The sequence below is a fragment of the Onychomys torridus genome, chromosome 3 (assembly GCF_903995425.1).
Source record: "Onychomys torridus chromosome 3, mOncTor1.1, whole genome shotgun sequence".
Classification (NCBI taxonomy): domain Eukaryota; kingdom Metazoa; phylum Chordata; class Mammalia; order Rodentia; family Cricetidae; genus Onychomys; species Onychomys torridus.
The window spans coordinates 83,864,825-83,887,226 of record NC_050445.1 but is presented as its reverse complement, the minus strand read 5'-3'; the positions used below and the strand labels follow the sequence as shown (position 1 = coordinate 83,887,226).

The 22,402-nt window shown below is 43.3% G+C and overlaps 1 protein-coding gene across 20 annotated transcripts in view; it reads left to right on the top strand.

Annotated features, from left to right (window-relative positions):
* The window catches only part of Magi1 (membrane associated guanylate kinase, WW and PDZ domain containing 1), a 629,136-nt gene that overhangs the window by 469,818 nt on the left and 136,916 nt on the right, over positions 1–22,402 (top strand). The window lies entirely within an intron of this gene.

Below are 22,402 nucleotides of genomic sequence, written 5' to 3'. Positions count from 1 at the left end.
TGCCAGTTTCTGTCTTAGGTTTTCCTGGATCTCTGCCAAAGTGTGTGGGTGAGATACCATTTCCAAGGAGAGCTGCATGATGCTGAGAGAGAGTTAGGAGGTGGGTGACCACAAGGAATCCTCTATGGCTGCCATGTCAGACCTCCACCTGTGGTGACCTGCAGAGCCTCTCTTGTTATGTGATAAGGTCTACACACTGGATGCTGTCCACTGTCTTCAAACTCACTAGGGCAGCAGGGTAGGATGGGTTGACCTCAGGCTAGGCACCACTGTGGGTGTTGTTTTTACACCCCCAATATTTGCCTGGTCCTGGACAAGCTAGCACTCTCATCTGTGCTACAGGAATTGAGTCACCATAGACGTCTGTAGTGTCAGCTGCCATGATTCTGCAGGAGAAGAATTTGTACTTGTTTTCTTGAGTGATGCAAAAGTATAGACAGTGTATTAAGTTCTTGAGAATAATTTGTCTTTCCCAGTGGTCTCAACAACGATTTCCATGTCTTCCCAATAGTGAGTTACTTCTTTACATGCTTGTACAGTTGAGTCCTAACCTGTGCAACAGTTTCCAAGCATATAAGACAAAGAAAACCACTTAAGATAAAAATTCCTCCCGAAGGGCTCTCAGTTTTGTATATTATCTAATACTACATAAGGCAAGATGCTCGTGCTGAGATGTATGTGGAACAGACTGTGACGAAGTACCACTCAGCTGCTGGGCACAGCAGAATGGATCCATTCAGATGGACAGCAACATTGTTTTCTATCTGGCCTTTTATATTATGGGTCTTTTCCCCCCTTTTTTCCAACTCACTTCCCTTCCCTTATTTCCTGACCTCACTAATGTTATTACGGTTTCCTGATTTTTTTTTTTTATCAGCTTAGTGGATGCACATGAATATGCTGATACTTTAATTATTGTCTGCAGCATCATAGCCCTGGAGTCAGTGTCCCATCAGCCACTCAGGCCAAGACCTGTCAAGGCTTCCCAGCTCCCAGCTCTGCTGCAGCTTCAATTAAGTCTCTATCATTCTGTTTATCAATAAAACTCAAGAGTTAAAGGCTGGAGTGAAAACCTGCTAGCAAAGTTGAGTAGCAACTAACTAACCTTGATTTTTGGCCAGGACACCCCAAAGGACACATCTCTTCCCTTGTCCTAGAATCAAAGGGTAGCTCAAACTCTAGTCCCGCCCTCTTTGCATCTTCTCTGTCCAAATTGCTGGCTTCCCTGTGGCTAGTTCCAGTTAGTTGGTCCCTGGCTCTGCCCCCTGATTCAAAGTAAACCTTAATGACAGTCTGGAATGTCATTGTGATCAGAATATACCACAAACAGTTGTCCACATTAAATGGCCTTCATAGTAATTCTAAAAGTCACCTTCTGGACTGTCATAGTGGTCTGATCCAGAGCACACCCTCATTCAACATTCTGGGCATCTGAATAGAGTGTTATGCACTTTGAGCTCAGTGGTTATCCTTCATTGTTCAACAGCTTTAGTGACCTGTGTGAATATCCAGCATCCTAAGAGCATGTATATTTTACTGATCCATCTTGCCACCTAAGATATGTGCACAGACATGTGCATATTGACTCTGTTCTTGGCTCCCAGGTCATAAGCATTTTGCTTGAGAAGACAAGTAACTAGGTCATTTCACTGACCAGTGGGGGATCCTACCACATACCAAAGGAATAAATAGATGCTGTGAAAACCCAGAGTAATGATTACTTAGCTCAGCCTGAAGCCAAAAGAACATATGGGAGTTCTCCTGCCCAAGCAAGGATTGGTGGCATAAGTATTTGCTGGTGGAGGTGTAACAGGTGTGAACTTTCCATGCACAGGCGGTGATGGTCTATTCCAAACTCAGCTAAGTTAGCCAAGGCCTCTTCCCTTGGAACATTAATTTGGGAGGGCTTCTAGGGAACTTGAAGTGCCCAGCTTGCGATCCTGACAGATTTGAAAGGGGAGATTAAAAAGAACTCTTATCAAATGTGTAATTATTACTGTACAGAGCTGTGAGGTCCCGGGAGGACTTTGAGTAAGTAGATGTTGTGGCGGACTTTGAGCAGATAGATGATGGGGTCACATTTGTGTTTTTGGTGGTCTGCTGGGCAGCTGGGAGGGAAACCTAATTCCTGCATCATGCTGAGAACATAGGTACACCTTAACTTTCTGTGGTGGAAACACAAAAACTGGAATCAGTTCTTGAAGCAATGTTCCTGTGATAATACACATAAGCGTCCTATGCAGTGTGTAACAGTAGAATTCAATCCTGACCTGCTGGTATTTCCTAAGGTTCCACCAAAGAGCACCAGTCCCATGGAGCACTCAGTGTAGAAAGAATTGGGTGAATGCAGCATCATTTACTCTTCCTGGAAATTCTTGATTAATAGTATATGAAAACAAATTTGAGAAAGCCTTTGTTAGGTTTCAAACCTGGGGCAAATGATTGAGGTGCCTATTTAACATATCAAAGTAGACCTGGCTACCAGATTCTCAGTGCATCGCACAGTCCCTACCTGTTAGAGGGTATGGCCGGCATACCCTGCCCCCTACCCTAAACTTCTCCAGCCCAGAGGCTGGGCTGCCCTTCTCCCAGCTGCCCTTCCCTGTATAAACCGACCATTTTGTTACCTGGCCCTTTCCTCTCTCTTTTGGGCCTCCTGGCCACTGCACCTGCTTCTCTTTCTCCCCCTTCTCTTTTCCCCCTCCCCCTCTCCTCACATGGCTCAGGGTTGTGTCTAATCTGGACCCTTCCAGAAGTCCCTGCCTCTGACTATGTCTCCCTTTTATCTACAATAAACTTCCTCCTCTACCATACCTAGGAGAAGTCATGTCATGTCCTTCACTTTTTTTTATTTAGTTAGTTATTTTCCCTGAGACAGGATTTCTCTGTGTAGCTCTACCTGTCCTAGAACTCACTCTGTAGACCATGCGGGCCTCAGACTCACAGAGATCCTCCTGCTTCTGCCTCCCTGTGCTGGGATTAAAGGCATATGCCACCACCACCCGGCTGTCCTTTGCTTTTTATTACTTTTTTTTTTACAACATTGTGTTGAATCTAGTTCTTTGCAAAACTTTGAGTATCTTTATTAGTAATAACGGTCACAGTTTTATGCTACTCTTTGGGGTTTAGTGTACTAGGTGAGGACCATTTGGGCTCTTCCTGTGGTTCTGTTTGCCTGTTGCTACCTTCTTGTAACAGTGGTTGAGGCCACAGTGCTGTCATAAGCTTATGTAGGTGTAAAGAAGGATAACAGGTGATGGAGGAATTCATCTCTGATACATTAAGTCCCATTAAACTAAGAGATAAGATTAATGTTCAGTATAAGTCTTTAAAAATAGTAGCACTTTGGTTTATATATCAACAGAGAAATGGTCATTCATGTGTAAAAATTAGTTTTCTGTTAGTCTGTAATGACGTTCCATTATACTATAATCCAGGACTTGGTGCCTAAAATCCTTACCTTAAATTACTTATTAACATATGTTAAGGAGTGTAGCCTTATCATAATCTAAGAGCCACCTTGTACAAAGCTAAATCATTTAGAAATCAAGTATGCATGCTTACATTAAAATGGTGAATTTCCATTGTTCATGAATATTCATTGCACTATATATTTACTCAGTAAGTAATGTAGTCCTCAAGTCGATATTTTCTGAAATCTGTGTTTCACAAACTAATGGCATGTCCACATAGGTATTTAAATATTTATTGAATCAGTTCTACACATCTGTTGCACTTGTTCCAAGCTGTGGTTATTAGGATTTTAAAGCAACATTGTTTCTAGCCTCCTTCTCACAAGAATCTGGAAGGCCAGTTGTTAAGAGAGGCTGTCTCTCACTTTCTCTGCCTGGCTGTGGCTATTGGGTCAGGACTTTATTGCCTCTGGCTAAAGACTTTTGTTGTTAAAATCCAGCCTCTATTGAGTGTAATCTCTAATAAAGTGGAAGGGGGTGAGAGTAAATATCTTGATCTGTTACATTAATAAAGTGGTAAAGGACCCATCTGTGGGAGTCTCATCTTGGTGGTGGCAAGGGTGCCCCATGTCTGGGTTTTTCTGATGTTTTTGTGCTCATCAGCATTGAGGTTCTGGATGGTGTCTCAGCAGAGTGCTAGTCACCAAGTCCACTAAAGTATGTTTTCCAGAATAGACATGGTAGTGGTGGTGTTTGGGAAACAACATGCAGAGGGGTGGTATTCTCAGCATCTTTGATTCCTACCAAGGTTCCCTGAGCACAGAAGACAAACGCTGTCACAGAAAATCACACATCTTAAAATTGTTATTTGTAATGAGGCCATGCCACAGAGGGCAGCTGCACAGTTGGTTCTCTCTCTCCACCTTTCACAGGTTCTGGGGATCAAACTCATGTTCCTAGGCTTGTAGAGCAGGCACCATCTTGCCAGCCTCTCATAATCTTTGTTATTTTGTTTTATTCTTGAAAGATGGTTCTCACTGTGTATCCCTGGTTAGCTTGGTACTCACTATGTAGATTAGGCTGGCCTCAAACTCACAGGGATCCACCTGCCTTTGCCTCCCAGTTGCTGGGCTTAAAATCATGGACCTATATGCCCAGCCCTTTCACACAACATTTAATAAACTTAATTGCTGTGTTGAAAATAGCTATATAATTGTGATTCATGTACTTTTGTGACTGGTTCCTTTAGTATCTGGGCTTTTGCCACCCAGAATTGCCTACCCCACTCTCCCTTACAGCAAATGAGCAATATTCTGTAATTTAGGGATTGTTTATGTACTAGAATATAAACTCCAGTAGGGCAGGTCTTTGGTTTTACTTATTCACCTATTTTTGCTGCATGCAGTGTGTTAAACTTGGCACACAGTATTTAGTAAACATTTACCGAAAGCAGGATATTGATAGTTACAAAGTATTTTATTTCATGAATATAACTTAATATCTCACGGTGTTGTCAGCTCAGATTTGGCTTAATAAGCTACCCACTCAGGATTCCAGGATCTCATTGGGATTCCCCCTAATCCCAACCTCTCTTAACCATTTTTTTCTTTCCAACCATGATAAAACAGCCCGAGATCTCATTCTCTTAAGAAGTTATCTAAGTCCCTCTGTACTTTTATCTCCAGAAAAATCCTGAAAAGCTACTGTTTGCTTTGCTGGGCTAGTGCCGAAGGATGTCCTGGGACAGATACAGCTCCAATCCTTATAGTGTTAATATTGTGGTGAAGGAGGAAGAAAATGACTATACAGACACATAAGCTAATTCTAGATCATGAAAGTTCTAGGGAAGAAAAACGAGTGGCCAGCAAAGGACAGTTGGGAAAGACATTTTAGTCATGGTCAGGGGAGGCTTTGGAGAGGCATGGCCATCTTGAAGTGAAATCTGGACCATAGCTACTTGCTATTTTTAAGCATCTAACCAGATGGATTATTTTTTCAACCCATGTCTATTCAGCAGCTGACATAGGCCAGCTAGTACTCCAGGAGCTCAGTTAAATAGCAACAGGACAGACGAAGCCCCTTGTTTTCGCAGAGCTTGTATGCCATTATAGGAAGGTGTTTTCTGTTGCTTGTGACCTCCACTGGCCATAAATACATCAGGTGCCATAGTTCTTCTTTATGCACAGCAAAAGAATCTGTTCCCAGATTCCCAGAGGATGCTTGAAATAGCACCAAGCCCCCCCCCCCCCCACTCAGTGTGTTTGTCACTGTGTCTACATGCTCACAGTAAAGTTGAATAGGCACAACAAGAGATTAACATCAGCAACACCATATATCCTACAAGACATGTGAACTTCTGTCTCCGGTGTCTCGATGTCTGCGCCTTCTCATGTTGCTGCCTCTTCCATCCGAACTGTGAACACTTGGCACAAGCGATAAGGAAGTTTGCAGTCTGAGGTGCAAAGGCAAAGCTGGTATGAATGCCTTTCCTTTGCTTCAGTGTTGTGGGTGGAAGATCTGTTCTCACTGCGATCTTGTTACCTCAGCCCTCAGCTTGAGACATCTCAGACTATAGGTTTTTTGTAGACCTGTGGTGGGTGAGACACTCCATCATGGAGACAGGACCATGTCACAGAAGCTGTTTACCGCATGGTGGTCTGGGAGATCAGAGAGTTCATCGGAAGCAGAATGAAGCTGTGATAAAGAAGGCCAGCCTGAGATTGAGCTCCACATGCTTCATCCCCAAGGCCCCTCCAGACCCATCTTCTTCCATGGTTCTACACTTACCTATTTATGCTTTGAATACATCGGTAGATTAACTATCATTGGGTCAGAGCTCCCAGTATCTCATTGTCTCTGGAAATGTTCTCTTAACACCTAGAGATAGGCTTCACTAATCTACACTCTTCCTTTTCTTTGGAGAGAGAGAGAGAGAGAGAGAGAGAGAGAGAGAGAGAGAGAGAGAGAGAGAGAGAGAGAGAGGAGTGTGTGTGTGTGTGTGTGTGTGTGTGTGTGTGTGTGTGTGTTATGTGCATACGTGTTCAAATGTGTGCTGGAATAAAGTGCATGTGCACCTGTTCAAGTGTGTGTGTAAAGCCCAGAGTCTGACATCCAGCACCTTTCTCAATGGCTTTCTACCTTACATACTGCGTCAGAGTCTCTCACTTGAACCTGGAGCCTGCCAGTTTGCCTAGTTTAGCTAGCTAGCTTGACCCAGGAATGCCTTGTCTCCAATTCTCAAACTCTGGGATTGCATGTGGATCACTGTGTCTGCCAAGCATTTATGGATGGGTGCTGAAGGACATGTGTAATGTAGAAATACAAGGAGTTGGTTGGCGGGGAGGCTGTGACTTGGAATAAAGGGTTAAGGAACTCTTTACTTTGAAGATGACTGTCTTAGGGTTTTTATTGCTGTGAAGAAACACCATGACCATCGCAGCTCTTATAAATAAACATTTAATTGGGGTGGCTTGCTTATGGTTTCAGAGGTTCAGTCCATTATCTTTATGACAAGGAGTATGGTGGCATACAGGTGGATATGTTGCTGAAGCTGAAAGTCTTAGATCTTATAGGCAACAGGAAGTCGACAGACACACTGGGCGGTATCCTGAGCATAGGAAACCCCCAAAGCCCACCTCCACAGTGACACACTTCCTCCAATGAGGCCACACCCACTCCATCAAAGCCACACACTTCCTAATAGTGCCACTCCCTATGAGAATATGGGGGCCAATTACATTCAAACTACTACAGTAACATCTGAGTTAAACTTAACGGAGATTTGGCAACAGCCCCGAGGCTATTTTGTGGAACACTAGCCATCTGAAGGTTAGTCAGGTGACTCAGCTGATGGAGGCCCTTGCTGTGCAGTCCTGATGTCCTGCATTTGGTCTCCAGAAATGAGAGAAAAGTGGGAAGAGGGAGCTGGCTCCACAGAAGTTGTCCTCTGACATCCACATGTGTACGCACACACCTGTGCACACACACATTCTAATGAAGTTTGGAGGGCCGGGCATCTGACAGAAGAATGTGAACCTGAAGCCTTTGAGTGATGAGACCCCCTGGAGCTCTGCAGGAGCGAGGAGGCCACCGAGAAGGGAAGCCCCATGGTGTTGTTACACTTCTGCATAAACCTCAGAACCAGCAAAGTGAGTTTTGATCCCAGCATAGCTGCCATTAAAAGGTAGCAAGCAAGTAATGCATCCTTTCCCAGCCATAGGGTGAGCTCTGGGCTCATGAGTGGGATGAGGTTTCAAGGAGAGAGGATGCCAAGTAGCACCAGAGTCAGAGTTTGTGGTGGCAGCACTAATAACAGACCTCTCCCATGAGTTGAACACCTGTCATCGTTGTCATCATCATCATCGTCATCATCATCATCATCATCATCGTCATCATCATCATCATCATCATCGTCATCATCATCATCATCATCGTCATCATCATCATCATCATCATCATCATCGTCATCGTCATCATCATCATCATCATCATCATCATCATCACCATCGTCATCGTCATCATCATCATCTTCATCATCATCATCGTCATCATCATTATCGTAATGCCTTTACAGCGCAAGGAATTGCTTTTGATCATTTCACTCTTCCAATTCCTCAAGCCTCCTATGAAGGTGTGGGAAGTGTGCTCTCACTCACTCTCCATGCTTGTGAGACTTGAGCATAGGAGTGGCAGAGCTGGTAGGAGAGTTGTGTAAAGGGGTAGGTCTCTGTCCCTGTGAATGTTGGTGGGAGGGATCAGTGTTGGTCAGTGTTGCTCCCAAGAAAGCGTGTGTGGATGAGCCCCACTTCTGGCCGAGCATCACAGGATGTGATCCCTGTCTGCAGGGTGGTGGGTGGGAACCTTGGGTGGTCAGCTGGAATGGTAAAGATGCTTTCCCCGCTTGGACTTCCTGGTAGCATCTCCATTGTCCGCATCGACTCAGAGAGAGAAATGAAGGAAGAAGAACTGACTGAGGAGGTCGGCAGCCCTCTTTGCCACTGCTGCCTTTCCCATTGTTGCCCCTTCTTCTCTGCATCCTTCCTGCATCGTTCCGTGGCCAGCATTTAGGAAGCTGCAGCTTTGCTTACATGGCTCGCTCCCTCCTTTACCTTCATAAAACAATAAGGACAGTCTTGTCCTTCACAACATTTGCTGAAGGGACTGACTTGGGAGTTGCTGCCTTCGATTCCTCAACCTCTTTTCAGAAATAACTCATTGTGTGTGGAATTAGAAGGAGACTTTCAGAATGTCCACGCTCCCTTTACCAAACTCTCTGCACTATTTCAGTGCGCTGGTTTGTCAGGACACACCCACGGAAGTCCACTAGTGGCTTGTGAGTTTAGTAAAGACTTTGACTCTTCTGCTGTGGGCAAAACGGTGGCTTTCCCTGAAGATGAGACAGTCACTGCTAGGTAAGTAGGTGAAGAGGCTAGGATTGGAGGAGAGTGGCCTGTAAGGGCTCCCAGGTCATTTATTACCTCCCCCTGCTGCCCCCACTGACAGAGAGCTAATGGCAGTCAGCCCCTGCTGCCAAATGAAGGAAGTAAGATTGCTCTCCCCTCTCTCTGCCCTTGACCAGCAGCTGCTGTTGACAGGCATGAAGAATTAGATGATACCCAGTAGTGAGAACCAATCAGCTTCCTGTTATGTGAACCATTCAGTTCACATAGAGGGAGCAAACAATGTATTTCATTATTTTTTCTTTTAAAAAATAAGTTTATTTATATTTCCTGATGAATCTATTTTTAATGATCAATGTACAAATTCTTGTCTCCAATAAAGACCTTTTGATTTTATCATTGATTGGATCTTAAGTAATTAACTCACTTTAGGTCCAGTTTTCCATATTTGACAAGGGCATAATTTGCATTTGGGGGTTAATGAGGCTTCTGTAGGTTTAAAATGATGTTACCATTTTAGAAGGCAACATGCTTACCTGATGTTGGGAGTGAGAGCACACTTGTATGAAAACAGTCAGTTAAAATCTGTAAAATAGCTTATTATCCTTATGTAATTATTCAGAGCAACCTGTAATAGTAAACATTTCTCTTTGACATGGTTGGTTTTTTTTATTTTTTTCTTTTTTAAGTTAGCCACTAAATTTTCTCTTAGTCTTTGCTCTCTTATGTCCTTATGCTACAAAGTCTACACACAGGCAGTCTCCTTCACTTAATGTAGGCGTAATTTCTAGCCAGTCCCCTTTATTCTACCAACACGCTGTCATTCTCTCTGCACAGCATGCCCTTTTATTGACTTTGACATAGCAATGTGTATTTTATGACAACTAAAATAAAATACCCATGTTCTGGAGTATTTGGCTGTATGGCTGAGAAGGCTTCAGGAATTATCATGACTGTGTGTAGATAAAATTCACATATTCTGGAGTATTTGGCTGTATGGTTAAGAAGATTCAGGAGGTATCATGACTGGGTGTAGTCATAAATCACCAGGAACTTTGCTCTTTTTTTTTTTTTTTTTTTGATTCTTTGTAGATTTCACATCTACATTCCAATCCCACTTATCTCTGTGTCCTCTCAATTCCACCCTCTGCCCTTGCAACCTCTCCCCAAAACACAATCCAATATAAAAGAAAAAAACAAAACCAAAACAAAACAAAGAAATGAAATGAGAGAGAGAGAGAGAGAAGAGAGGAGAGGAGAGGAGAGAAAAGAGAAGAGAAGAGAAGAGAAGAGAAGAGAAGAGAAGAGAAGAGAAGAGAAGAGAAGAGAAAGAGTCTTGTCCTGGAAGCTGTAGTGTGGTCCATTGAGTTACGCAGTTTACCCTTTAGTCCATTCATCTTTATTTGCAAGCATCATTGGTCTGGCTCAAAGGCCCCTGGCTTCTGCTGCACCATAGATAACAAGCTCTCTCTGGGGCTCCTCTTGGTTATCCTGTTGTTGTCCTTTGCCATGGAGATCCTGCTAATTTGGATCTGTAGGTTTGTCCCTTTCACCTGCTCCAACAGATGAGGTGGATGTTTCAGTGGTTCTGGGCCTGGGTGGTAGCTGGGTTGGTCACCCTGCCAGCTTTCCCTCATCATCACTACCTGGGTGAGCTCCCCAGCACTGCCTCGGCTAGGTCACCCAGTGCAACCTGCAACAAGGAGCTGGGCCCATTCTGTCTTCAGGTTCTTGAATCCGGGTCACCCACACTCACACCAAAATGGCTAGCTCTATTGTTTTGCCCAGGCAAGATGCAGGACCCACTTTCCCAGTTGCTGTAGGGGGGAGTATGGGGGTGAGGGTAGCTCCCCTGCTGTCATGCCTTCAGGGCTGACTCCCTTGTGCCCCCAACCCAAGGGTCAGCTCCAGTATGATGTCCAGGTGGGGTGCATTGCCCACTTTCTTTTGTACTGCAGCCAGTAAGGGTAGCTCTCCCACTTTTGTGACTCTGGACCAGCTAGCTCTTTTATCTGCTGCAGGTGCTAATGGGTGGGGGTGGGGGGCAAGGTCAGCTCTCCTGCTCTCAATCCCTCAGGGTCTGCTCACCTGCATCCCTGACCACAGGGTCAGATCTAGTGTTCTGCTCTGGGGATGTGCATTCCTGTGGTGAGGGGTGGAGCCATCTTTCCCAAGTGTGTGTGTGGGGGGTACTATCTCTGCCCTGAGGGGTGGGGCCAGCTCTCCTACTGCAGTATCCAGTAATGGCCAGGGCCAGCCATGCTAGAGTTAGTCAAAGGCAGGGCTGGCTCAGCAGGGCATGGTTCCAGTGATTCCCTGTGCTAACATGGGACACAGACATCATCAAAGACCCCAGCTGCAATAGGAGCATGAACCCAGATATGACCCTTGGCAGTAGCTCGGGCCTGGATGTCCCCATGGCCCTGGTGGCATTGTGGCCCTCAGGCACCCATATGGTCTCAGATAGCTGACCAGATCCTGGTCATCTGCACAGCCCTTGGTAGTCACAGGAGCCATGGACATCAACTAAGACCCTGGCTGCTGTAGGGCCATGTACCCAGACATGGCTCCTCAGCAGCAGCCCTGACCTGGACAACACCATGGCCCTGGGTGACAGCACAGACAACTCAGATCAGCATGGCCCCTACAGTCACATGGCCCTTGAACACCCTCATGGTCAAAAGTTGTGGCCCAGACCCAAGCATCTGTGTGGTCTTTGGTGGCAACATGGGCCACAGACATCATCAATACAGACCCCAGCTGTGATAAGACCATGATCCCAGACATGGTCCTAGGCAGCCACCTAGGCCTGGATGTCACCGTGGTCCCAGATGGAAGCACAGGTTACTCTGGTTGGCATGGTCCCCATGACAGTGTGGCCCTTGGACACCAACATGGCCCCCGGTGGCAGCCCAGACTTCAGGCATCGATATAGCCTTCAATGATCTCAGGAGCCATGAACATCAACATAGACCCTGATTGTGACAGGGTCACAGACCCAGAATGACCCTTGGCAACAGCTCAGGCCCCTACATCACCTTGGAGTCAGGTGACTAGCAGGCCATTCACATAATACTGAGGACCTTTGTTCTTATATCCATCTGGAATTGTTCTTAGAATTGCTCAGTCTTAGTACTAAACATTATTATCTGTCTTTGAATCCACTTGTGTTATTTATTAAAGAAATAAGTATTACATTCATTCAATGAAAAGGAGTCAGCCACATGAAGAATAATATGGTTGATATGGGATTGGGAGTATTGAGGTTTTCCAATGTAGACATTATGAGCAAACATATTGACATATTCTTGTAAATCAATACCAGTGCTAGTGCTAAATGATTAAAGTGATGCTGTTTACACAATATGTGGACTGTGTGACTTGTTATCTAAAGATAACCCAAAGAGTTATAGTTAAAGTTACATACATTGTGCGAAAGGCTTTGAAAAATGTTGACTGAAGATGGAAACTTTGGTTAAGGCAGGGAAAATGTACCCTTCTTCAAAGACTGAAATTTGGCATTGAGTGAAGAAAGCCTGTCTTCTGTGTTAGAACAGCAAGTGACCAATAGCTGGGTCTTTATTACTTTCTTATGTGTGGTGCTGCAGATCAAAGCCGGGCCTTGCTGCAAGGGAAGCAAGCTGTCTGCCACTGAGCTACCGTGTCTGTCCCAACCTGTCTCAGCCCAATCACTAGATTTGGTTCCTTGAACTACAGAGTTTGTCAAGGTGATGATGATGATGTTCCCATTGTTACAGCTGATACTTCACAAGTGCATATTCTGACCCAGCTAAGCATTTTACAAGCATCATCTTATACAATCATTACACATCTCATGAAGAATGTGTTGTTACATTATTATAATAATTATTTCCATTTTAGAGATAAAGAAACTTAGGTGTTGACCTTGACTGTCATTACTGAGTTTGTAAAAACCTGAGCCGAGTTTTAGATGTATAAAGCCTGATTTTAGATTTTGTAATTTCTCTACACAAATTCTGGAAAAGCTCAAGACCTCTGAAGTGTTTAGGGAAATTATATAAAGTGGACATTGATTTCTGAACTCGGACTTTCTCTGAAAAGTGAGAGCAGAGACTAGATTTTTTTTTTTTTTTTTTTTTTTTTTGCCAGAGCTGAGGACCAAACCCCTTGCATATTTATCTTTAAGGGTAACACACACATGCATACTTTCTATCTTTTTGAATTAGGGTCTCTCACTATGTATCTAAGACTGGCCTTAAATTCATTACGTAGCCCAAACTGCCTTCAAACTCCTGCTTCAACTTCTTAAGTGCTGTAGTTACAACCATGCATCACCCTGCCCAGCCAACATTTATTTATATTTTAACAGCCTTATTGATGTGGTTTATGTACCATAAAATTCCCCCGTTTTGGATAGTACAATTCATTGGTTTGCATTACATTCACAGGACTGTGCAACTATTGCAACCAATTAATCGAAAAATATTTTCATTATCCCCAAAGAAAACATATGCTCATTAGCAATCATTTCTGAGCTTTTAATTTTCCTCTTGTTTAAACTAAGAAAGCAAGCTGCCTTATATTAGAACCATTATTCATTCTGTATCGGGCATGCAAAGTCACCTAATTTGTAGAAATTTGATATTCTTAATCATTGTTTTTCATTTTTTTCACAAGCTTTTGAAAACGGTTCAGTTGAAAACATTGGAGATGAATTCATTCCATTATATACAAACAGTAGTGCAATGACTTCAGAGAAAATGAAAGTATCACCTGTCATAATGGATAAAATCAGCACAGTCCCCCATTATCACAGACAACCTTTCCCATTCAGATGTGGCATTCCTCGCTTCCTGAATTCTACTCAGGTGGAATACGCGTCAAGATAATCCCCAGGGGTTGATTTCTGATAAGGGAACTTCTCTTGGTGAAGATTCTTTATTTCCTGAATGTTTTTGCTGCTATTTGGAATGAATCAGCAACAGTTGGAGACTTCTGCCTTCCTGTGTTTAATGAATGCAGGCTCTCTGCATTTATTTGTGATAACATTCTCTCCCATGGACAAAAGGGAAGAGTGATTAATGCTCATGTCCCTTTGTACTGAATTTGCTACTGAATGGAGTCTGGGCTCTTCCCTGAGTTTTTCTGATCAAGAGGTAATGTGACAGAATGCCATACAACTTGGGGTCAGTTTCCTGGAAATCCTGAGAATGCTTTATCAGCTTTTGTCTCATCCAACTTAGCCAAACCCACCACATTTCTTTTTGATGACATGGAGTCTTTTGGGTGAATACCCAGGACTGGTATAGCTGAGACATACAGAATTGTAAAATGCCTTAATTGAGTTGTAATATAAATATCTGTGTTTTCCAATGGTCTTAGGTGGCCCCTGGGAAGGGTCATTCGACCTCCCACAAAGGGCTCGTGAACTTCTGCTCTAGGAGATGATTAGAACAGCTTAGGACAGCATTGGTTACTCATGATGGAGTTAATGTCATTGAAAAAGAAAGAGCTCACGCTTTCCTCCCTGACCCCCTCACTCCCTGTAAGTCCTGCCTCCAGTCCAGACAGACCCTGCACTGTGAGAAGTATAGGCTTGTTCAGCCTTAGCCGCCTGGAACAAGCCTTATAATTTAGTTCAGGAGGTGGTCTCTGTTCGATAGTCACAGGTGTCAACAGTGGTTATCTCCTTTTATAATAAGGGAATTCAAGCCTTGGGCTCCAGATTGGATAAACTGGCTTTTTTAAAAATTGTTCTTATTTTTGGTTGGTTTTTATGACAAAATAAAACTGATTCTCATTTAGTGAAATGCTAAACATTTCCTTTTGTTAAAAAAACTAGTAAGAAGTAGAGTTCACCAATGATTAATATGGGTAGGAAGATCCACTCACAATGGGTAGCATCATTCTCTAGACGAGGATCCTGGACTATATATAAGGGAGACAGTGGACTGGGCACAAGCATCCATCCATCTCTCTCTGCTTCCCGATTGTGAATGCAGTGTGACCAGCTGGTCAGTTTCCATTGCTTTGGGTTCCTGACCATGATAGACTATATCTGGAACTATGAACCAAAATGAACCCTTCCTTAAGTTCTTTTTCTGAGGTTAGTTTATCACAGCAACAGGAAAATGAGCTAAGACAGTGTACTGCGGGTTAACTAATGAATGCCATCTACTAGTGTCAGGATATACAGTGTTTCTGTGTTCTCTTCTCCCTGGTGACCTTGTGATGCCCTGTGGTCACTTCATACCACCCACACTATCTCGCTGTGGTAGCCTGTCTGTTGTATGGTAATTTTGCCTTTTGTAGACCATCATGTAAATGGTATTATACTGCATGTAGTCTTCTAGGTGCAGCGCCACCCCCCCGCCCCCCCCCCCCCCCCCAACGCTTAGCACAGTGTAATTGAGATTTAGCTACACTGTTGTGTAACAGTTGTTTTTCTGGGTGTTGTTGCATTGCAGTGGCACACCACAGTTTGTCCAGTTGGAGCCCATTTAGGTCAGTTTGAGGTGATTACAAAAGAAGGCTTCCAGTAACATTTTTGTTTGGTTTTGTAAACTTGCATTTCACTTCTCTGGAAGAAATGAATTAGATTATTGGAACGTATTAAATATTTTTAACAAATTGTCATGTTAAAGCTTTTGAAAAATTATTTGAAGGGCAGATAGTGGGTAGTGCCACTGGTCTTCAGAGCTGTAAAGAAAAACTGTGAGGGGTTGGTAATGGAGTAAATGGGGGTGGGGAGAGCAATGCATACGTCTGTGCTCTGTCTCCATTAGCTAAAGAATGAATAACATCAGTCTGGCCTTGTCTGATATCCTGGGTATCTAAGAAATGCAAGCAGTCGTGTAACAAGATAAAATGATGTCTACGTGTAGTGTGTTCGACTGTCCCTAAACAGTAAAAATGACAGTAATCTTTTTGAAGTCTGGGTAGATTTTGATAAACAAGACCCAAATTAATGTAACAGCAAATGATCCCATTGCTGCTCAATCCGAGATAATCATGGCCCAGTTAGCAGGCTGGGCCTGAGAGCATTTGTACAGCTGCTGGGAAAGAACTCCATTGGGATGTCTTGTCTGGAAACCTGCTGGTGTTGGGAACCTGAATCAGCAGGAGACTGCTTAGAGGCCTTTCAGCACTAGGGTGTCTTCTGCCTCAACTGGGTATTACAGAGGGATGGCTGGAAGAAGGGCTTTTGACCCAGTGTCCTCTCTTCAGCCGTGGTGAGTAGTGTGATGGCAAAGAAGGTCACTTTCTGATTTCCTCAGCAAGGGTCACTGAAGCCAGGTATACTAAAAGTTTATGGACCATAAAATGTGCATAAGAAGCAAATAGCCACTCAGTATTTGCTAGGAGAACTCTGGGGCCATTGCTAATTCACACTGAGACATTCAATAGGACAGTGCTCAGATTAAGTTATGATCTCGTGGTAGAAAGGGTTGAGAGTTTAGATTCTACTTTATTGGCTCTTTTAAAACAATTAAAGAAGACTGTAATGATTAACATTAACACTTTGAGTTTTAAAAATAGTATCAGGGAAAAATAGTACCACCTTTTCTGCAACTTTATTCCCAGCGTGTTCTTATTCACAACTGAAAGCGTGTGTTCTTGACCTTGGTGTTAGCTTTCTGTCACGTGGGAAACCTTGAAATGCATTGTTAGTGTCACTGACTGGAGCCTATAATTCCTTCATATGTTTTTTCTGGTGAATAAGTTAAGATTGATGATAGTTGAAATAGTGTCCAAGAGTCAGGCCTTCAAATATCTAAATAATCATTTTATTCAGTTTATGAGATGCAGCAATAAATGAATACCACCACCACCACCACCACCCCCACACACAGTCCAGAAAATGAGAGGTATTTACTGAGAGGAAGACTGTTTCCTCTCTCCCACTTCTGCAGCCACTCTCTTGAAGTGCCCAGTATTAGAGTTTAGTATTCTTCAGGCCGGTATCTGTTAGAGCATAAGCTTACGAAGCATGGCCTTTCATTCTGTTTTTGGGTCAATGCAGCTGTAGTCATTTACTATTCTGTGCCTTGTTCATGTCTCTTCAGTGCAAGATGCAGACATTCCTTCTGGCAACTGCCTGCAGTCTAACCATCCTTACCGTCTGCAGTTACACAGCTAAAACTGTTCCTGAGGGCAAACCCACCAAGCTCAGTCCCATCTCTTCCCCGTGTAGGGTTGCTTCCCTTTCTCCCTTATTTTATTGTGTTTAATTTGTTGTAATCCATGCTACACAGATACATTTAAAAAAACTTTTTTCTCCTAAAACCACAGCCAATAAAAACCAAATAGGATTTTCAGAACAAAAACACAGACTTCGACTAGATCCTTTTTCAAAGCATATATACAGGCTTTGAAAAATTGGAATTTTTTTCAAATAGCCATTGAAGATGTCTTGCTGTTTAATATAAGTATGTTTCTTGTTATTTTGAGAACTTGAAGTCTTTGGGGGACTGTATCAAACACAGTGTATAACCAGCAACTCAGATCCTTTCTCCAGTAGAGGCATACTGGCTAGTCCACTGCTGTTAGCACTGCTTCTTCACATTTAAAGTGAATAATATTAAATTTAGTTACACAGCCTCAGTAGTCACCCCATCTCCTCCCACCGTGTGTGTGTGTGTGTGTGTGTGTGTGTGTGTGTGTGTGTGTGTGTGTGGAGTTGTGTGTGCATGTGATACAAAGCTGAAGTGGACTTTGGAGCATCTTTTCTATTCTCTCTTATTTTTTGAGATGTAGTCTCTCATTGAACAGGAAGCTCACAGATTGGCTAAACTGGCTGGCCAGCAAACTCTGAGGAGCCTCTTTGTCTACACTCCATTTCCCACTCTTAGACTGGAATTACAGACTCAAATGTCTTCTGCTCCTGGCTTTTATGTGGATGTTCTCTAGCATCTGAACCCAAGTCCCTCGTGTGTGCGTGGCAAGCATTGTATCCTCCGAGCCATTTCCCACAGCCAGTAATCACCTTTCAACAGGCACCTGTAGGTAGAGCCTACATGTTGGGCAGCACCAAAATGAAGTGTTTTCACCATGGCAGAAGGTTCTGTTAGACAAGGCTAGTTTAGAATGAGAGATGATATCAACTGTTGTCATTTAAATCATGTTAAATGACAAATCATTTAACCTCACCTACCTTTCATATGGCTGTGGATGGGTTACTTTCCTCATCTGAATCTCAAAATTCTTCACGAATATAATATTAATCCTACTTCTCTGCTTTCTTGTGCAAATTAAATATATTTTTGATTAAATGCTTAATGTCTTTCTACGAGTAATCATCCAGGAGCTAGAAGCCATTGATCCCCCTGGCGTTTGATGGTCTCCCTTTCTCAAAGAGGAGAAACCCTGTGTTTATGAGCGTAAAGCTAATAACTGGAAGATATTGCTAGGCTGCTTTCCAGCTCCACAAATGGAAGGTAGCATTTTAGGCTGCAGAAAGCTGGAGTTGGTTAGCCGCCTGGTGTATTTTTATGTGTCTTCCTAATATGATAGAATTTGTTTTACTTCTCTTTTTTCAGGAAGTAACCCTTCTGGCTTTGTTAGAAGCACGGTTTGTAATAATTGTACCCACCCCAGATGGCTCCCGAAATCCCTTTGAAATGCCATCTGTCAGGCGTGTGTCCAGCCAGCAGCCTGTCATTCTGTTACAAGAAAAGAGGAGGCGGGGCCCCTCCCTGTGGCCTTTTCCCCCAGCATCCTCTCTGAATGGATCCTGGGAAGTTGGCCCAGACCCAGAGTGGGTTGCTCAGAGCATCCCTGGGAGTAACCCTCTTGGTAGCCTATAGTGAGGGCAGGTTTCGTCTGAGTAATAAGCCCTGTGAGCCCAATGGGTGGAGACTCATCCGCCTTCCCACCTCCTCCCTGCAGCTCAAAGGCTGTTTGAAACAGATTTGTTTTCTTGGAAAGACAGTGTCTCTAGTAGCTTCACTTTCCTGTAAAATGTAATTTTTGAAGGTCCTGATTATTTCTAATCCTTTCAGGAAATGAAGACCCAGGGGTGACGACTGTCTTTAAAGTAAATCTGCCAAATAGGATGTGATAACATGTGAAAAAGAATTGGCAGATATGAGCCAGAGCCAGGCAAAGGGGAAACAGCTCTCGATGGTCTAGGAAGACTTTTAAGACTCAGGGGATCTTTTGTTTGGTTTTATTTTCTCCTCATCTTCTTTTGGATGGACTAGGTTGATGGAATTTGAGGGTGGAAGCTGAGTGTGAGTTTGCCATAAGAACAAACTGTGGGCCGATCCTCTCAAGGCCTGGCCAGAGAGCTTCTGTTTGTGTCGCACACTGGGATTTCCCAGGATGACTGCTGGTGTCTTACAAGTTGCTGACTAATCGACTTTTCCCTTGGCTTCAGAACCCCACCTGCCTTTGCTTCTCCATCTCTGACTCCTGCTCAGCTGTCTTCCAGAATCTTCCTGGAATTTCTAGGGTAGAAAGTGGAAAGTCTTACTGTCTAGCCAGTGCTTCTCAGCTTCTTTCCCTCCACACTCTGCTCTGGTTTTCTCTCTCAATATTTTGCCTTCAGATGCCCCTGGCTTGTTGATAACTGATAACTAATTTCTCAAACTTGGCTTGACCTTCAGATTTACAAGGTCACTGTTCCATGGGCTCTCTGCACCAAAGTGTATAATCTCAAATTTAGCATGACCAAGGTGAACTTTTTTGGTCCTCCCCCTTGGAACTATTTGTTCCATGATTTCAACTTTTATAAATGGCATCATCCTGCCAGGTGGTGGTGGCGGCGGCGGCGGCGCATGCCTTTGATCCCAGCACTAGGGAGGCAAGGCAGACAGATCTCTGTGAATTCGAGGCCAGCCTGGGCTACAGAGTGAGTTCCAGGACAGGTTCCAAAACTACACAGAGAAACTCTGCCTCAAAAAAAAAAAAAAAAAAAAAAAAAAAGATTGGGGATTTAGTTCAGTGGTAGAGCACTTGTCTAGCAAATGCAAGGCCTGGGGTTTGGTCCTCAGCTCTGGAAGACAAAACAAAACAAACAAACAAACAAATAAATGGCATCAACCATTTGTCCAGGTTAAAAACCTTTAAAAAGTCTCCATTGTTCTGTCTTACATAGCATATCTAATCCATCAGCAGGTTACTTTGTGTTTGTCTTTAAAATGCAGGCAGAGTGGTTCTAACCTTCTTGCTAGGAGAGAGGATATCTAAAAGAGAGACACTTGTATTACTAGGACTATTGAAACAACAGACCCCCAAAAAACTACATTTTTTTCCCTAGAAACCTCATGGTGGGTGAAGGAAAGGCTGGCATCCTACCTAGTGCCAGCCAAAGGAGGAACTTACCTCCCCCAAGAGATTCTACATATCCCTGACTACTTTGGGAGGCAGCCTGGGTCAGTGTAGCACATGATCACACCTTGATGGTAACTGCTTAGTTATGCATACCTCATACACTCCATAGAAACCTCAACCTCGTGGCAGCTCCCTGAAGATGGATTTGGGGGTTGTCAGACTTCTTTACTCATTCATTTCCCAGTGTGACTACACTGAACTGCCATCTTTCTCTGCTTTTCTGGACTACTTGTCTCTTCAGTTAGCATATGGATCATGGTTCATCTAACTTGTTGGGTCTTCTAAGCCCAGATTTTGACCCTGAGAATACCAACAATATCATGATGTAATGAGTTTACTTCCCCCCCCCATCCCCGGTTTTCATTTTTATGTGTATTGGTGGTTTGTTTGAATGTGTCTGTGCACCAAGGGTATGTAGTACACATGGATGCCAGAAGAAGGCGTTGATCCTCTGGGACTGGAGTTACAGCCAGTTATGAGCTGCCACTGTGTGGGTGCCACCTTTTCCCCCTTTCCAGCCCTTTAGGCTGCATGGCACTAAGATACATTTTTTTTTTTTTTTTTACCCACAACTAAACTCTGTGCTTGTCTACATACATACATTTTTTCTTTTTTTTAGATTTATTTTATTTGTCATGTATACAGTGTTCTGTCTGTGTGTTTATCTGCAGGCCAGAAGGGGGCACCAGACCTCATTCTCGATGGTTGTGAGCCACCATGTGGTTGCTAGGAATTGAACTCAGGACCTCTGGAAGAACAGCCAGTGCTCTTAACCTCTGAGCCATCTCTCCAGCCCCGTACATATGTTCTGTTTCACAGTAAAATGATCAGTTTTCTTATGCACTTTGCCTCATTTTCCAGTGCTATCTCTGTGCTTTCATTATCACCTGGCATGCATTGGGCCCTCAGAAAATGCTGATTAAATAATTGAGACAAACAATGGCATTATATTCATGTGTAGATGTATACATATTCATATAATTACAAATAGTTATAGTGGAATTGGAAATATAAGACTCTATAAACCCATTTTAATTCTAACAACATAAAAACAATACCTACTAACAGTTACTGACTGCAAGTGTTCTCTCAGAAGACATGTTCAGCAAGCCTGTGGTGTAAGTGCCGTTGTTAACCCTGTCTTGCAAAGCGGACACTGTTAAGTAATAAAAACTAAGGAACATACCTGAGTCTGTGAGTAGAGAGCCAAACCATGCATGAATTTGTCCTTCCCATCCAAACCTCTGCTCCTCCTGTGGTGTATGTTGCTCTTGGTTTTCTCCAGTATTAACTGTGTGCTGGTATCTGGTGCCTGTTTTGCCTTTTTGGGGATGGAACATGCCAAGCAAGCATCATCAATGATCCTAGCCTGTGATAACTGGGATAGAAGTTTAAAGATCGCATACTATCCTTTTATTCACTCAGGGGGAACAAACCAGCAAAGATATAGGAGTTGAGTTCTGGGTGGCACAATAGTCTGTTTGCCCAAAGCCATGTATTGGTTGTGAGAAACTAACATTCTGTGACCAAATTGAAGCTATCTTATAAGACACATGGATTTAAGATATTTTAAATTTTGGGTACTCAGAGAAATGGATTCAGCCTGAGCAAATTATGCATAAATTCTTGAGGGGTTTGGCCTGAGGAAGTTATAGCTACACATGCTATGCTTGCCGATGCTGTTTTATACAGGTATGGGATCAGACTGCATGCTGCACCAAGGATATTAGAACTGCTGCTTGCGTACAGCTGCTTATTTAATTGCTTTACAATTGCAAGGACAGAGTTTGGAGAAGAAGACAAAACCCTGATCATTGTACCAGAAAACAGTAAATTACCACCATGGATGATGCCTTGTGAACTCCACTGAGCCTCATCCCCTAGGCTTGCAAGGTTTACATAGGATCAGAAATCATATTGTATTGCTCTGATTTTGTTCTCTTAACATTAATCACAGGTTCCCAGTACATTCTGTGTGTTCACATCATATTATTTTCTCTTTTGCTGTAGATCCAAACCACATTCACCTTGTTTCCCCTCTTTGCTTGACAACTGTGCTGAAGTGTGATAGATAGTTTTACAGTTCAGAGCCAGGGCAGAACGTCTTAAATGCTCTCTGTGGCCCGTGTCATTTCCTAAGAGAAATGGATACATTGATTAGCTGTTGAGAGAGTGAACAGATTAATTCAAGAGTTTTCCTTTCATACACAGTGTCCTTTGTCTGTCCTCGGAGCTCATGGGTGTCCACGTTTTATTGAGCATAATAATTACCTG